The sequence below is a fragment of the Dipteris shenzhenensis genome, chromosome 28 (assembly GCF_047967505.1).
Source record: "Dipteris shenzhenensis isolate YYH24624 ecotype China chromosome 28, Dip_SZ_1.0, whole genome shotgun sequence".
NCBI classification, from domain to species: domain Eukaryota; kingdom Viridiplantae; phylum Streptophyta; class Polypodiopsida; order Gleicheniales; family Dipteridaceae; genus Dipteris; species Dipteris shenzhenensis.
In genome coordinates this window covers 3136574-3141338 of record NC_141623.1, presented here as the reverse complement: position 1 = coordinate 3141338, position 4765 = coordinate 3136574, and positions in this window count along the sequence as shown.

The window sequence follows — 4765 nt, the reverse complement described above, 5'->3', positions numbered from 1 at the left end:
TTGAAAGCAAATTTTTTGTAGAAGTGTGACTATCATATGCCTTACTCAATTATGGTTGGTTAAGGAAATACTATAAGCTTAGATGGTGATTATCACAAAAATCACATCACCCAACATTTAGCCCATGAATTACAACAAACCACTCTTATTTCAATATTCTACTTTCATATCCAATTGAAGGGGCCTCCTCAAAATTAATCCACAACTACATTATCATTCCCTAGGGTATAAAGAATTTTAAAACAAAAAACTTATAAAAATGTGACCATGTCTCATCGGTGGTCGCTGATGAAGGAAATAATATAATTTTTGATGGTCATCATTACAAAAAGATCCACTAGCCAACATATGATGCTTCAATGTCCTAAGTGTATGAATTACAATAAGCTATTTTTTCATGTGTAACATTACACAGTGAATCATCTTTTAATCTTCTCCTTTCATATTCAATTGAAAGGGTTTTCTAAGTCTAACGAAGCTTTAATACAAATGTGACACCTTGAAAGAATTCCTAAGATGAAGAATAATTAGAATTGGACTTATTAATAACACATCTTTCAATTCTTGTAAAGTTCCTTTTTTTTTAATTTTCTCATTGCTTGTTGACCTCCTTTTTTTTTGTCATTTAAGTGAAGATTCCATATCCACAAAATGATAGAAAACCACAATAGTAAGAAATAAATCTAAAGAAACTAAATCTCAAGAATATTGATAGGGTATGGCCACTCTTGAATAGCTTTTATGATATTACATATCTTGGAATAGGATGTAGAATGATGGGATGAAAACGATGGAGGAAAAAGAGGAGAAGGGGATCTTAGTGGCAATGACATATGCCAAAGGAGATCACGTACCTTTTGTATTTGTTGCAAGGCTCATCCTCTTTGTTTAAATGCTAGCTCTCTCCTTCCTGTCACTGTTAGCTCTCTTATGGCAATGATTCCTGCTTCTTTTTAAGGTGTAAGATTTTGAAATTTGAGAGAATAGAACCTTTCTTTTTGTATAAATCAACATCCTTACCTGGATATGTAAGTTGAATATTTTCCTCCCTTGATGGAGAATGTGTTTTGTTCTTCCATTGGATCGATTCCCATGATTGTTTTATGTCATGCTCATGAAGCCTTTGACATAAATTGAAAGCAAATTTCCAAACTTTATTAGCTTAACAATTGGATTAAAGCTAATGGCTTCAAAATTTGACTTCCGTTTCTACATTTTGCATGACATAGAACATATATTGTTTTTCCATTGTATTTCTATTGCATTATCATTAAATAAAGATGATCCCCAAATAAAGTAAATCATACAAAAACACTTATTGTTCTTATTTTAGTAACCCCAAATATGAAGGGATGCCTCAAATAGAACATAAAATTGAGGTGAACAATCTTATTTGTCAATATATATCAACATTATTTGGATAAAGTAGCTTTTCACTTCTAATTCTCATTTTTTAAATATCTAATTTCAATAAATGTTGGGATAGTGTTATTGACATAAATTTTTTGATGACAACATGCCTGTCCAACATCCCATTTTGATTCCATCCTAGGACACTCTAGTTGTTTATGACAGTACACCTGTGCAACATCCCATTTTCGACTCCATCCTAAACTCTCTATTTACACAATTCTTATGGTTTAAATTTGGTTAGGATTAATTGGGATTTTAACTAGGAGGTAGTGATCATTGCTTTGTTTTTTTTCTAAAAGGAATTGAAATCTCATGATGTATGGCCTTCACTCTACATAAATTCTCTCCTCACATATGGTTTTAGTAGGTAGGAACAAATTAAATATTCTAGGTAGCATCAACTTCCAAACTCAACATCTTGTCTCATCCCTTAATGTAAGGGTGCAGACATTCTCTTACCTCCTTACTACTCATGGCAATAATTAAATCCTCCCATAACATGATCCAGAGTCGATTAAGCTTCTTAGCAACCTCAAATAGATTGTCTTTAAGAGATCCAAAATTTTCTCAATTATGCTACATCTGCAAATGATTAACAACAACTACGTCAAGCTTTTTCTCAATAATATTCTATTCTTGTAAGAAGGAATCATTCATATCCCACAGATGTTGGACATCATTATATTCCTCTTTTTGCCACTTAACACATTTTACAAGCTATAATGGTGCTTACTTTGAGGGCCTCTCTTTTGACTTTTCAATCTCCATATATGTTACCATAGATTGTAGCTCTATTTTGCCTTCATTGCATGCATTCTAATATCCTTTAGTTGTTGATTCAAGTACTTGATCTACTTTTTTGCTTAATCTCCTTCTCTACCTCTCCTCTTACACTTGGATTTTACTAATTTTGCCTTGGGTTTCTATTGGCACACCTTACCCATGCCTTGGCTTATGTAACCTCCTATGTACTCTCTCATATTTTTCAATTGATCTTTTTTAAGATCCTCACTTCCTCTTCCAATTGCCTTCACTATTCATCTAAGACTATTTTTCAATAGGTGCACTCAAACAAGGTATGAGTTTTCAATTTATATTTACCCTCATGTGTACTCAAGTTGCTTTAGACTGACCAATCCAATGATGCAACCCTTATCTACCAAAAACTAACCAATTCTTATTTTTTGTGTAGGTAAGTGGACCATCTAGTGAAAGAGTGTACACTAAAAAAAGGGAGCAAGACCACGAATTGAGGCCCTTTTAGCTCTATTTTGGAAACCTATTTGGATAAGTGGCTAAGCCCTCTTCTCATGTTGTTGCTCCCTTAACACTAGTAAAAGTGAATAGGGTAGACAATGCAATCTAGAACTCTTCTACAGGAAGCCAGTTGATAACAAGGGATCAAACATCCCTTTGAGTAATTCAGTAATCCCTTCTCTATTCTTTAATAGCAAGAAATCTAATAAAAGTTGTCTCTAGATTAAAAAGTAGGGAGATTTAGAAGTAAGAGATGATAAAAGACAAAAAGCTAATTAGGATCATGTGCCTAATGATGAAGAATTAAATTATGCTTGAATTTATAGGTTACATACAAAACTAACTTTCATGGACAAAACTCTATCCCCAAATGTTGAAGAATCAGATGCCACAAAAAGCATTCTAGTTGAATCTTATTTCTTAGCCTCAAGAGTCAAGAAAATTTTCAAATGGTAAAAAAAGGAATCATAAGATTTGAAGGCCTTTTGCTAATGGAGTTCTTTCTAGCTTGTCACATAATTAGCACACAAGGAAATACAAAAAAGGAGCTTTGTAATGGAAAATAAATCCATTAGTTTGATATATTTGAATACCAAGGGACTCATTCACCCCATCAAGCCTAGTTGCCTTGTAAGGAGCTTTGTAATGGAAAATAAATCCATTAGTTTTATATATTTGAATACTAAGGACTCATTCACCCCATCAAGCCTAGTTGCCTTGATAGATGGCTTCTCTCTCTCTCTCTCTATATATATACATATATATATATATATATATATATATATATATATGATAATTGCTTTGCAAGAGGTCAGAGCCAAGTGAGAAACCCTTGTGCAAAGTCTAAACCATGATGGATAAATGGAGAACTTGGTTTAGCTCTACTCATGCCAATGGGAGTAGGGTAAGCCTCCTCACTCATTATACTTATGATGTGGAAGGAGTTTCCATTGACCCTAGAAACAAGTGGGTGGCTCCCCATCTAATTCTTAAAGTTTCTTTTGGAAAGGTAACTACGACCTCTTAATGTTTCCTAAATTTTTCTTAGGGAGGAAGAGATTTTAGGAGCAATGACCCTTTTACTTCCAATAATATTACTCTTTTAGGAGATTTTAATATGGTGAAGCATAACTTGGATAAGTGTCTCAACAAAATATATGTTTTGAGAGGTTCATAGCTCTTAGCATGGGACAAATTTAAACAAGCATAAGATGATATAGGTGACAAATTGTTCACTTGCTCCAATCATCAGGTAGGGCATTCTCATAAATGATCTTGATTGGATATAATTTACATGTCCAAATATCTCTCATCAAAGAAAAGGATTTGGGCAGTCTGCTCTATATCTTACCATATGAAAATCTATTACTCCTTGTTTTGGCCAAGGGAAGGAATAAGGATCTTGATAGTTCAAATTGATCCCTCTTTGTATCAAATTTTTTAATAGACAAAGATATCTTAATGACAATTTTGGAAGATTTTTTTTTTGATAATTTGCATCCCTTTGACAATATGGAAACTAAGAAACACCTATTGGTGGATGTTAAAAAGTTTCCTCTCTCAAACCCAAAGGTTGCAAAAAGTTAGAGCAATAGATAGATTTGGTTGTCTCTCATGCACAAGATGGACATGAAGAGAAGGGAAGACATTTTCTAGATTTAAGGATGCATCTTAGAGATCAGGAAGAGATCAGATACTAACATGCCAAGGCTGATTTGAGAGACTCTTAGGATGCCAATATTGATAGACCAACTAATGAACATTTTAGAATGATAAGAGAAAAAAAATAAAAGAAAAAGCTCCTCTACTATTCATCTCTATTGTAGCTAACACTTAATAGAATATATGCTATATCCACAATTAGTTCAAGGCCTTGTTAGGCAAGAGTAGACCCATCACTTAGAGAATTTTGCAATAGGATTAGATCCAAGCCTCTATCTCCTAATGAAAGTATGTAAATACTCTCCTATCTCCCTCAAATATCTCTCTAAAGCAATCGCTAGTATAAAGGATGTAAATACACTAGGTGAAATTGCCTTTGGATGCAAATCCTACAAGATCTTCTTGGATACTATTGGCTCAAATTTCTTCTTGT